This window comes from Sciurus carolinensis, chromosome 6, assembly GCF_902686445.1.
Source record: "Sciurus carolinensis chromosome 6, mSciCar1.2, whole genome shotgun sequence".
NCBI classification, from domain to species: Eukaryota; Metazoa; Chordata; class Mammalia; order Rodentia; family Sciuridae; genus Sciurus; species Sciurus carolinensis.
The window spans coordinates 94774865-94787717 of NC_062218.1; the positions used below are offsets into that span (position 1 = coordinate 94774865).

The window sequence follows — 12853 nt, forward strand, 5'->3', positions numbered from 1 at the left end:
TTTTCTTGGTTTCAAAGATTTTTTAAATATAATCATAAATTTTTTTTGACAAATTTATTTCTGGGGATTTTATTTTTGTTATAGTGAAATCTCTTTTTCTAGTGTATTTTGTAGATGATAATTGCTATTGTAAAAGCATTTTGATTTTTATTTGGCTATCTAGTATGACATTGCCAAACTCTTAGAAGTTAGTGTATTCTTTACCTAGAAAATCAAAGGGAATCCCATTCTATGATTTTATTTCTTAACAATTGTTCATACATCATACAGTTTTTTTAATAATTGGATTGCTTTAGCTGGATCTGGCACAAATGTCAAATACTAACAATACTTAGCAGACGTTTTTGTCTTGTTACTGACTTCAGTGGAAATGCTTGTAATATTTGTTCATGAAGGATGATATGTGCTCTAAGTTTCTGGTTGACATCCCTTGTTAAATTCTAGTTTATTTCTGAGTTGCTACTCTGAAAATTAAACTACAGGTATATGTAGAATTTTGTCAAGTGATTTTTCAGCTTGTATTGAAGGACCAAGATCTTTAATTGGTGTAATTTAATGAATTTTAATCATATATTTCCCATGTTGAATCATGTTTAATTCCTGGGATAGACTATTTCTAAGTAAGATATAACTGTTCATTTTTCCATTTCTTAGAATTATCTATCCTTGATTTTTTTTTTTTATAATTTATCTCCTTAAAGGGGGAAAAGCCCTGCCTAGAGTCTTCATTACAGCATGATTTTTTCTCTTTAATTTCTTCTGTTTACTTAATATTGAGTTTTCTGTCTTTTCTCAAGATACTATTGATATTATGTTGTCCTTACAGATCACAAGATTTATCTGACCTTTCCAATATATTGTGTAATTTATACATAGGTTTATGCCTTTTTTATTAATTGCTTGCTTACAAGTGACAGAAGCACAACTCATACATAATAGTGTTAGTAAAATCCAGCAGTAAAATTGACTTCACCACCTGCCAGATTCACAGGTTCCTTGGAAATCATTTTCTCCATTTCCCCCTTTTTGCTCTCATTGGCTAACTGCTCAGTGAAGATCTCATTTATTGATTTATTTATTGAGAATCTACTATGTCCCAGAATTTCTTATTAGTACTGGGAATATATCAGTGATCAAAACTTGAGACAATATAGCTCCCAGCAGTTCTGAATTTACGTATTCCTCTAAAACTAACTAGAAAAGGATTCGCTTTAAACAAGTCCTTAAACAATCTCAATGTGCCTACTTAAACTCTGAACTTATCACTGTGGTCAAAGGGATTCAGTGCATTCATTGATTAGCTGGGCTTGGTCACATGTGGAACTGAAAAAGAAGTGGAGACAACCACACAGAACCACATGGGTTGAGAAGGTAGAAAATTACCCACGGAAACCGGTTCTGTGACTAGATGAAGAGGAAAGGCAGGCAAAATTGGGAAAGACTACATCTGTGTCCAAAATACACTTCTTGGAAAAAGTTTTATACAAGGATTTGGGGAAGCATTTTAAAAAATGTGTACTTACAAGTTGTATATATTCTTTAAATAAATGCACTGAGAGTAGAAAAATTTAGAATATTCAAAATACATTTTTGTTTTAAGGAACTAAATTAGCATCGTCAAATCAGTACACAAGAGATTCAGGGCATTGAGAAATTTTTACTAATGTGACTGGAAAACCATTGTTAGGTTTTTGAAAATTATATTTTCTATCATGTTATCTAGGACTCTTGATTGTAAATTACAGAAAACTTCAGCAGAAAGGAAAATTTATTTTAAGAATTTAAAGACACCTTCACAAAGATTTAGTCATTTCATTTTCAGGAACTTTTTGTGACCAGGACTGAAACACTGGAAGACAAATATTCTTTCTTCTGCTTTTCTTTGCATACTACTTCATTCCTTTCATTTCAACTCACTGATACACAACCGCTTCCTAGAGACCTTGATTGGGTGCTGAGGATTAAGATTCCTCCCTCCCAGGTACTCAGTATCTCGCTTCCCTCTCCCTCTACAGGACAGAGAAGGGAGATGGATCCCTTTTCTTTTTCCTTTTCCTTTCCTCCTCCCTTCTTCCTCCCTCCACAGACTTCTCTTCCGGTATCTCCTCTCCCTTTCTCTTCTCTCTCTTCTCTCTCCCCCTCTCCCCGACCCCCATTCCTTTACACCATTCTCCAGGGATAATTAAAACAAAAGAGGGAAGGCTTTTTTCCTCCCATTTCCTATATTCAGCACTCATAGTCCTATTATGCTCAAGCGGGGGTTACACTTCCAACGGATAGGAAGATATTACCTTACTGAAAAATTCCATTTCGGATGTTTGAAGATCAATATTGGCATAGTATTTTACCTTACAACCCTAAAAACAAAACAAAAGCGCTAGTCTCCTTCCAAGAAGACAGTTGCCTCAAGTTCTCAGAAAAGGTGACATGGTTGGGAAGGAAAAGAAAGGAGCTGTACACCAGTCTTTAAAGTATCATTCTACATTTTTGGTCTTTAACCTTGTTTATGCCCTGCAGACTGTCTTGTTTTCTACTGTAATTGTTTGAGATCCTGAGTGTCCCAAGCTCAGATCATTTTCAAAAGAATGATAGAACATGAGCTATATGCCTTGCAGCCCTTCCCCCATTAAGGCTCCTGTATGATACTGAAAGGGACAGTGATATCAGGAGGTCATGGAATAGGTCAGTGGTTCTCAAAGTGTGGTTCTCCAATCTGTAACATAAGCATCACCTTGGAACTTGTCAGAAATGCAAATTCTCAGGCCCAACTTCAGTTCTGTTAAAATAACCTTGTGGATGGGGTCCAGCAATATGTGTTTTAACAAGGTTTGGTGATTTGTAACTTAACTCTTGAGAAGTGGAGAAGGGTAAAAGAAGGCTATAAAGTACGAAATCCTCACTTGTGGCCCATTTTGTTCTGGGAAGAAAACTGAAAGATGGAAAGCAAGGAAAGTGTTGAAAAAACCTGTAGGCCTGCCTGCCCTTGAACTAAATGGGTTAAAAGGGAAGGAGGACTAATTTGAAAGATCACTGGTTACATTAAAGTGCAATCCCAGAGCAAAGGTGTGGGGCTTGGTCCTGCCTCTGAGGAAGGCTCATGTTGGGGAAAAGGCTCTTGTCCTGTAGCTGTAATCAAGGGATGATTGCATGGTGACATACTTAAGCAAGGAGGCCAATGAAAGCTCATACATTTTCCCAGAGCTGGCATTTGGGGGTGGGACATTCTGGAAATTTCTACCTGATCCTTGAGGGAGCAGGCAGAAGAGTACCAACAGGCCTGCTGTGGATTCACTGTGGAAGGGTGGGCAGTGGCCCCATAGCAGAGCCTGGTGGCACCATCCTAACCCAAAACTGACAGATTCCAGGGCAGAAGCCACATGGACTATGGCCTTGAGTGTAAAGAGAATGAAGGGATCTGGAGGCATAGAAGGTTTTTCCTCTACCCTTGCAACTTGGAAAGGAGACAAATTGGATTTCTTTAAGAAAGAAATAGCCATAGTAGGGAATTTAGATGTAACTTCACCAAATAGCCAAAAAACCAAAATGTGAGAGAACTTTGAATGGGTGGGCTCTTAGAAAAAGAGACCCTTATTAGATGAAGACCCAGATCTGAGAATGTTTTTTCTTTAACCAGATGAACAAAACCTCCAGCACATACTTGTACCAGATTGATTAGAGAAAAAGCATAATCAATTTAAATATCACCAGATTCAATATCCTACTGAATGTATCCAGAACTGATTTTTGGTTAGGAAGAAACATTCTGCACCCCAGACATCAAATGATTGACATGAGACTTGATTTTCAAAAAAGTTTGCCTGGGAACCTATGTTATTTGCAGGAAAATCCTACATATAGTCAGTTCAACTTAGGGTGCGTCACTCATCTTCACTGAGAGGTGAGGGGTAGACACCCTGATTTTGGGGGTGTATACCTTTTTCTATTCTTTAATATATCTTAGCTTATGCCTTGCTTGTGTCTTGTGTTCTGAAATTCTTATGAGAAAATTCATGTTAAGATGTAAGTAAAGAACCCCCAAGGTCCAGTTGAGGTCTCCCTCCTTGGAGGGATCTCTTCAGACCCCTGTCTAGTGACAGTTTTAACTGGTAATTTTGTTTTCCAAAAAAATCCAGTGGTGTGGGTACTTAATGATGAAATGTAGTTATATAAAGAATTCTATAGAGATGATTTTAGTATCTGTGCACTGTATGCTGAATTCCAATTTTAATTATTTTGATTTCCAATTTCAACTGAATCTACTAAATATCTCCAAAAGGGTATGGAAAATATTCCATACTTAGTTTTCACCTCTATTTTTAAGTTATTTCTTAACACCACAGGCCTGTAGAAAACAATGATTTAACGTTCACTAAAAAAAATGGCAAAATTCTAGCACATAGTTTTCTTATTATTTTTTAGTTGTAGATGGACACAATACCTTTATTTTATTTATTTTCATGTGGTGCAGAGGATCAAACCCAGTACTTCACATGTTCCAGGCAAGCACTCTATCACTGAGCCACAACCCCTAGCACATAGTTTTTAGCAATATCATTTATTTGCTAACTGTGGCCAACAATGGATATTTTAATGCAGGTTTTGCTATCATGTTTTTTCAGAAATTCTCAAGGAGCCTCAAAATATATTAGCCTCTGACTAAATTCCATTCTTTTTAGCTCATTTATTTTAGTCCTTTTATCTCATCCGAAATTTCCAAGTATGGCCACTATCCCATAACTGTGGCTTATTTCCCTGACAAAGAGTAACTATTATGCAAGCCCAGTTAGTGAGTTAATAGCAAGCAAGTAAGATGTGGAAGTCTGGACGCACCTTCCTGCATGAATTGAGTCTCCAAGGAGTATAACACACGGTTCACCTGCCCGACAGCTCTCCATCCAGCACACAATGTCGCGCCCTGCCCACCTGCCTACCTGCTATCATTGATTTATTCTGTTTTTTTGTCAAATACTTAGTACTTGCTGTGTCTTGCGTGCTGTGGTATGTACTGAAATATTTTAGAAAACAAAACATAAAGACCCGGTCCCTATGTAACTCACACGGCTATTACATTTTTGCTCAGCCTTTTGCCTCGCTCTTTTAGGAGTGCTTTTAAATCTTCAGACTCTGCAGAAAGAGTAAATGCTAGGAGTGTTCCCCTTTGTTTCAAAGTGTGACCTGGTGTGTGCAGAAGTTCTCAAATAGCCTTAAAATATACACCTACACCTGTATGGGGAGGAAAAAAAGGTGGCAAGGTGCTTTCATGCTGCTGTGCTGCCGTTATTGTTTTAACAAAGCTTTCCCTATGTAGAAGAGCAATGCCTGTGAAGAGATGACAATTAAGGAGGAAAATAAAACTTATCTTTTTTTTTCCTTGGAAAAGACCACTTCTCCATTCTCTGGTTGGTGTTAGATGACCAGATCTGGGGAAGCAGAGGCTAGATGTCAGCCCTGCCACATGTCAGACGTGGCTCATGGCACTGAGGGCCTGGCTATGGTTCTTAGCTCTTGGCACACTGGTTGGGAAGATGGAAGCAGGGGCCAGAGAAGAACTGGTATCTCTGTGACTGTGGTGACCAGGAAGTGAGGTGAAGCCCACCAGGGGGGTCACAACAGGCAAGAATAGAGTTCAAGGGACATTGTGCTTCTTTTGATCCCTCCCATTCCTTTCCTCGCTGCTCACTCTGTAATCCTGTGTGGGGTATGGCAAATGTTGGCGATCCCAGCACCCATGAGACCAGGTCCCTGATCCTTCACTCCAGGAGGCAAGCCAAGGGGGAGGACATGTCTGCCTCCACAGAGCTGGAGGAGGCTGCACCCAGAAGAGGACAACTACCCTGCACTCCAGGCAAAGGGTGTGAGATGTGAGGTGGAGCAGAGACAGGAAGGAACGGCAGGGGACGAGGCAGAGTGGCCGCAGCAAGCTACTGTTACCACTTCATGTGGGGGGGGATGGTCCTGCACTGGGTAGAGAGAAGACTAACTTTATCTGCATATTTCCATGCATTTTTATTTTAAATTAAACAAAATAGGATCAAATGTGAACTATTGATTCTGGGTGTTGCTATGTAGAGATTTTAGTCCTATTTATATATATATATATATATATATTTTTTTTTTTTTTACTTTATTCTTTACTATTTTGTTTTTCAAATAAAACTTACATGTGTCTAACCATTCCTCCATGCACACATCCTGTATTATATAGACATATGTAGCTGGCCAGATTTCATTTCCTCCTGGAAGGTAGTTTTTAGAAGCTACCTGAGTCACTGGACCTTTCCTAAAACTCCAGGCCATCACTTGACACACTCACTGGGACATGAGCCTGTCACCCTGGTTCTCTGAGAGAAGCGGATGGTCTCCAGGGGAGCACTGGATCCTGTTTCCCTCTTTGTGAGTCCATGAGTTAGGAGAGCAGAGGTAGGGAAATGCCATGAGTCACTGAGTGCGTGGCTGAGCCAAGAACTCCAGGAAGCGATGGGAATGGCAGCACTTGGCAGTAGACATCCTCACCTGAGCCGAGTGGTACATACCTGAGATTTCCCAGAAGCCATGAGGAACGTTGGGTGGAAAGTTTCCCTCTTTCAGCAACGAACAGCAATAATCCACTTGAGTCCATGTGAACTGAATGATGAAGAGACATAATCTCACATTAGCTTATCTCTAAGACTCAGCAGAGCTCAAAGGAAGAAACTATCACTTCCCTTCCTCCTGGGAAATGACAGTTACTCTGCAATATACCACACCTTACATCACTTGAAATCATTTTTATCTTTAAAAACTGCTGATTTTTTAAAGCCCTTTTCTTAAAATATATTATGTAACAAAACTTCAGAACAAATAGCATTGCTCAGAGGCCCTTAAGGGAAACTGAGATCACAGAAGAAAGTGGCTCCTGCTTCCCTGCCTGGTCACTGCCTGGCTGGTCCTCTCCACTGTCTGTGTGCACATGGAGGCTCCTTCTGCTCCATTGCTCTGCCTCTGCTCATGCTGCCATCCTCAGCTGAATTTCCAACTTTCTATAGAGTTTATTTCAACATATGTACATGACAAGTGTTCAATAAATACCTAATTAAGCAGTTTTTGAAGAATAGTCCTGTGTTCCCTGAAGGTCCCTGAAGTCTATTTTAGATGGTCAGCAAATTATTATGAAAAACTATTTTTACATTAAGATGAGGCTATTTGACTGTTTTTATTCTCATTATTTCAAGTACAGGAAATATCAATAGATATAATCCTTTACATGGATTGGTGGGGGGTCTTAATTTATAAGACTTTGAGGATTCCTGAAATAAGGAATGTTAAGGATCATTGCCCTCTTTGGTTAAAGAAACAGCCTTGCTGGGAAGTGCTGGCATGTGCTAGGTGGTACTCAAGGCTCATCTTTAAAAATGACTTAAATTTGATGTTTCAAGGTATGGAATGTGCATCAGAACTACTCTTAGATCCTCTGAGAGGAATAGTGGCACCGGGGCAGCTCTCGAGTATGAAGAACCTCAGATTTAGTTGGGATCTGTGGTTTGTTGAGTTCAATAAGGACTAGGTGGCCAACTTTAGGATAAATTAAATGATAAATAAAAAATGGTAAATTGTTAATATAATGAAAACTGTTAGTCTGAATGCTAAGAATCAATGTCAGCTGTTTCAAGCAAAAAATACATTTATTAAAGAATGTTTAGAGATCTGCCTAAATCCCTCATAGCCTACATGACTGTGAACGAGGTACTCTCATGGCAATACTGAGCTGGATCCTGGGACCTCTGTCCCTGAGCTCTCTGAAAGCTGAGAGATACAGCCCCTGCCCTCCCTGGAAGAGATGCTATGAAGACCTTCTCCAGGACATTCAAAACTCTTGTTGTTGTGTTGCTATATCCAGTTTGGAATGGTCCAAGACTCATGCCTGTATCCAGGACTGAGAGAGTAAGGTTCTGGGTTTCACAACAGAAATACAAAGACAAAATAGAAAGTTCTCCCAGCATAGAATGGGTGTTTGCAAGGTATTGGGGGCCAAGAGTAAGCCTTCCCCTTAGCTGCCCAACACACACCCTTCTTTTACAATGACACTTTCTGGCAACAGTAGCAGCAGCACTAATAAACATTGTTCTACATACAAATAAAAACACAGCCCTCATTATGTACTAGGCATGTTTTCTGTGTGAGTTATGGATGGAATACAATTTAAACTAAAGAAATTTGGTGTATACTCTATCAGTGATAAAACATTTTAATACGAAATGAAACCAAATGAATAATAAGGGATGAAAAATGGTTCAAATAGTCCAACATTGTCTGGTTATAGACTATATCTGAGTAGTGTTGCTGGATGAACAATACTTCTAGAATTGTCAGCAGTTTGGATCTTAGAAGAGTCGGGAGGGTGACATTTGTGACAAAGACTGACCCTGTTCTCTTTTAAACTTGATTTTTAACAGTAGTCCAGATTCCAGGTTTCCTCCAACATCAGGGATGGTTCCAGATGGTCCCACTCCTCTCTTTGCCCCAACTCCAGATTCCTCCCTGCTTTGGGCCCCATCTCTGCAGATTAGATTTATAAGCATAGCAGCTGCAGAAATAAGTATTAAAAGAATGTAAAGGGAAGTGAGGTTCTGAATTGTTTTGATGCTCTGGTGATTTGGGGGTTGATCAAGCCCATGCTTTTTCAGCAAGAAGCTTTAAAGGCAATCTCTAACCTAGTCCAGGATGTCTGGGGAAAGAACTGGTGGATCAGCCTCCTCTCAGTAGCTCAGCCTGTGGAGATTGAAAATAAAAGGAGGGTTTAACCAAGTGATGACAGACAGCAGGCTCCATCTCTTTCTTTTATCTGAATGGGTCAAATGATCTAATGTTAGAAATAAGGGAAGGTTTTAGAATAATTTTAAGGGGCTATCTTGATTTAAAAATCACCCTAATGTTATCTTCATGAAAATATTCTACATCCAGATAAAAAAAAAGTTTTACTTTTAAAAGTAAAAATTAATCTCTAAATGCCACTTTCCATTAAATAAGAAGTGACAAAAAGGGAAATGATATGTTTTAAAGAAAGAAAACATGCCATGTCACTTTCTAGGAACAACTGGGGCTGTGATTTTAAAAAATTTCTGAAGAAAGTAAATATAGATTACAGACTGTGGAGTGTTCCATGTGTTTCTCATTAAACTTTCCACAGCAACTTAAAATGTATTTCTTTCTTCTTTTCCTTCCTCAAATTCGGTGACCTCTAAAAATGACTCTTTAAAATCCCACATCATTTGGCACTTTTTCAACCACCAGAAGATTGCTGGTTTTGGAAAAAACTGAATTACCAATCAGAATCAGAATGCCATTTAAAGTAGTTTGTGCTCCACAATTTTTCCAATTTTAAGGGTTGATCTTTGACTTGGATCGATACAAGAAGCCCCCTACGTGAATAAGCCTAGAAAGCATGTTAAGAATTGTGATCTTGATAATATTTATACACATTTCCCTTGTATCCAGGACCTTCCATGGATATCAAAATTTTTAGATACAAGGCCCTTATATAAAATGGATATAACCTACATTTGCATATAACCTACACACCTTTCCATATACTTTACATAATCTCTAGTTACTTATACCTCCTAATAAAGTATAGATACAATGTTAATAGTTGTTACATTGAATTAAGTAATAACAAGAAAAATGTCTGCACATGTTCAGTACAGACACAATATTTTTCAAATATTTTTGATCTGCAGCTGGTTGCATACATGGATAAGGAACCCATAGATATAAAGAGCTGTTTGTGCGCATGTGTGAAAGCTGAGAGGCACAGCCCCTGCTCTGTGTGTGTGTGTGTGTGTGTGTGTGTGTGTGTGCCTATACACACATATATGTATATGCAGTTTCAAGTTCACAGCAAGACTGCAAGGAAGTCAATGAGATTTCCCATATACCTCTTCCCCACAAGTACACACAACCTCCTTACGATCACTATTCTCCATCAGGTTGGTGCATTTATTACAGCTGATGAATCTACACATTATCACCCAAATATCCCATGTTAAGAATTTCAGCCCTTACCATAGGAGAAACCATTGATCATCAATGCACAGCAAGAGGGTGTTACCTTACCATCTGCTTTTTGAAGAGTTCAAAGACTACAAGATGGAGAAGAGGTTAGAGGACATCAGAGTGAGAGTGGGAGCAGGCAGACGGATGAGGAACTGAGCTGGGATGATGGAAGCCTAGATTGGGAGGCAGAACTGTGATGGAGAAGACTGGTTCCAGTAAGTGAATATTTATGGATTAGACTATAAAAAATTTACAACAGACCATTTCCTGTTACAATAAGAATGCCTTTTAAAGGAAATAACTAAAGAGATAAAGACAAAATATAATATCATATGTACTTCTTAAGCCAGTAAAATATTTTGGATACATAGAAGTCTAAAGGAACTCTTCCAGAGAGTGACAGGTGACTTCTAGATGAGTGAAGATCAGCAACCTTCCCCAGGGTAACTGTTAACAGGCCTGGGCAGGTGAGGACTGGGCCTGAGTCAGGCACAGAGACTCTTCCGGGGTAAGATGAAATCAGTGAAGTCTTAAATATCTGTGTGTGGGCTGGTGAGATTAATTAAAATCTGGAGAAGTTTCAAGGCAAAGTTCATTCTCAGTGCCTACGGATTCTCCCTTCTTACCGATTCTCCCTGGGGCAATGTGTACTGAACATGTGGTGTCCCAGGAATCTGGAGACTGGATGGTAAATCAGAGTAGGAGATCCCGGAAATAAATGGTGCTGAGATGCCAAGGTCCTGCCAGAGGTGAAGACTGGCAACACACAGCACCTAGCCTACCCCAAAGATGTTAGAAATCAGAGATGACTTGAAACTGTTAGAAGGATGTTGAAGAAAATGTGAACAAACTGGATGAAGAGATGGACAATTTTAACAGAAAATTGAAGTACCAGAAAATGAGCAAAATGATACCCTGGAAATGAAAGTAAAATATCTGTAGTTAAGAATTCTTTGGATGGGTTCAGATAGTAGATACAATACAGAAAATCAGAAAATACTGTGAGAAAATGACATACCACATGGTGTAGGGGGCGGCCAAGAAGATATTGAGGACTTGGAAAGAGCAGGTGTGGTAATGACTGAGAGAACATGAGCAAAGTCAACTCCTGTGTTGTTTTTGTAACACTGCATGAATGATTCTAATAAGGAATTCAGAGGTGAGGAAGACTGACCCCAGAGAAATTGGGGAGAGGGTGCTCAAGTAAGCCACACGTGCGTGCTCCCAGGTAGTGGAGCAGGAAGTGGAGGGTAGTTGAGTTTGAAGTGCCCTTGAGGTATCCAGATGGATTTTCCCATTCATCCCTTCGATTTCAGTATCCTCCTCGCTGCACTAAGCTAGTCTACTTATCATCAAGACTTTAATTTTCTCTTATTGGCAGTCTTTCTGACCCCTGCACTCAGCCCATGTTGGATTAAATCTTCCTACTCTGTGTATTCATTAAGCCCCCAGAAGTTGGTATAGATGGGGTAGTGTATAAAAGTTTTCAAAAAAATTGAGGGGGGGATATTTTGAGGAATGTTTTTGGGGTTTCAGGCATGCACCACTGTGTCCAGCTAAGAGTCTATCATTTTAAAAGTATTGCAAATCTACCAACATGTCCATACTTTTGAGGACCAACTATGTAAACATCCATTCCTCACCCTGACCTCACCCTTCTGTAGGAATTAGACTTGACCTGATTACAGTCATGGTGTTTTGCCCGCCAAGCAATGGTGACAAGCTTTCCAGAACCTATTGGATAAATGAAGTCATCAAGATAGCCAAGTGCTTCGTGCCCCACTATGTTTATTTGTTTGGTTTTTTTTTTTTTTTTTTTTTTTTTTTGGTGGTGCTGGGGATTGAACCCAGGGCCTTGTGCATGCTAGGCAAGCACTCTACCAACTGAGCTATATCCCCAGCCCCAGTATGCTTCTTAATTACCCTTAATAACAGGTATGTTCTGGTTGATTGTGGCCCTTCCTCCTACTTCAGGGAGTGGGGATCTTGCTGCCACATAAGACACACATTAGTAGTAGTAGTAGTAGTAGTAGAGCTTTATAGTTACACAAAGTAACTAGATTCATTCCAACAAAATCATACATGCATGAAATTCAATTTCAGTTCATGATTCTCCTTTCTCCCTTTAGCTTGTCTATTGATTTATACTCGATTGCTTCTTTTTACTTATGCAGATGTGAAATGCCATATGGTATATTTATATATACACCTCTCATGTTCTTGGATAGACAGAATCAATATTGTCAAAATGACCATACTACCAAAAAGTAATACACAGATTCAATACAATCTCCATCAAAATACCAAGGACATTCTTCAAAGAATTAGAAAAAAGAATTCTTAAATTCATTTGGAAGAATAAGAGACCCAGAACAGCTAAAGCACTACTGAGCAAGAAAAGTGACTAGGGAGGCATCACAATACCTGATCGGAAGTTATACTACAGAGCTATATTTACAAAAACAAGCATGGTATTGGCATCGAAATAGACATGGAGAACAATGGAACAGAGTAGAAGACACACAGACAAATCCACACATCAACAGTCATCTGATACTTGACAAAGGTGCCAAAAATGTATTTTGTAGGAAAGACAGCCTTTTAAACAAATGGTGCTGAGCAAATTGGATCTATATGTAGAAAAATGAGTCTAGATTCCTATCCCTCAGCCTGCACAAAAGTCAAGTTGAAATGAATCAAAGGCCTAGAAATTAGACCAGAGACCTTGCAACTGTTAGAAGAAAACACAGGATCAACACTCCATTATATAGGTGCAGGCACCAATTTCCTCAGCAAGAACCCTAGAGCTCAAGAAATAAAA

General features: G+C 39.1%; 1 non-coding gene across 1 annotated transcript; it reads right to left on the reverse strand.

The window, feature by feature from the left end:
* Positions 1–11858: 11858 nt before the first annotated feature.
* Positions 11859–11931, reverse strand: Trnaa-agc (transfer RNA alanine (anticodon AGC)). Its single transcript has one exon. It is a non-coding gene; the product is annotated as a tRNA-Ala (tRNA).
* Positions 11932–12853: the final 922 nt, after the last annotated feature.